The sequence below is a fragment of the Microtus oregoni genome, unplaced genomic scaffold (genome assembly GCF_018167655.1).
Source record: "Microtus oregoni isolate MIOR12 unplaced genomic scaffold, Mior012 000074F_000, whole genome shotgun sequence".
NCBI lineage: Eukaryota > Metazoa > Chordata > Mammalia > Rodentia > Cricetidae > Microtus > Microtus oregoni.
This window is the reverse complement of record NW_024543987.1, coordinates 2,762,949-2,763,419: the sequence shown is the minus strand read 5'-3', so window position 1 is coordinate 2,763,419 and position 471 is coordinate 2,762,949. Positions and strand designations below refer to the sequence as shown.

At 32.3% G+C, this 471-nt stretch overlaps 1 non-coding gene across 1 annotated transcript; it reads left to right on the top strand.

The window, feature by feature from the left end:
* The first annotated feature begins 364 nt into the window (after positions 1-364).
* Positions 365-471, top strand: LOC121441199. Its single transcript, XR_005973438.1, has one exon. It is a non-coding gene; the product is annotated as a U6 spliceosomal RNA (small nuclear RNA).

Sequence of the window (471 nt, the reverse complement as noted above, 5' to 3'; positions counted from 1 at the left end):
AAGAGATGGAAAAGAGAAACTCAAGTACTGAAGATACAATAGAGGAAATAGACTCATCAGTTAAAGAAAACATTAAATTTAACAAAAGCCTAACCCAAAATATCCACTAAATATGGGACACCATGAAAAGGCCAAATCTAAGAATAATAGATATAGAAGGAGAAGAAGTTCAACTCAAAAGCACAGAAAATATATTTAACAAAATAAAACTTTCCCAACCTAAAGAAAGATATGCCTGTGAATATACAAGAAGCTTACAGAATACCAAATAGACTGGATCAAAAAAAAAAACCTCCTCTCACCACATAATAATCAAAACACTAAACATATACAGTAAAGAAAAAATATTAAGAGCTGCAAAGGAGTGCTCTCTTCGGCAGCACATATACTAAAATTGGAATGATACAGAGAAGATTAGCATGGCCCCTGTACAAAGATGACAAGCACATTCATGAAGTGTTCCATATTTTT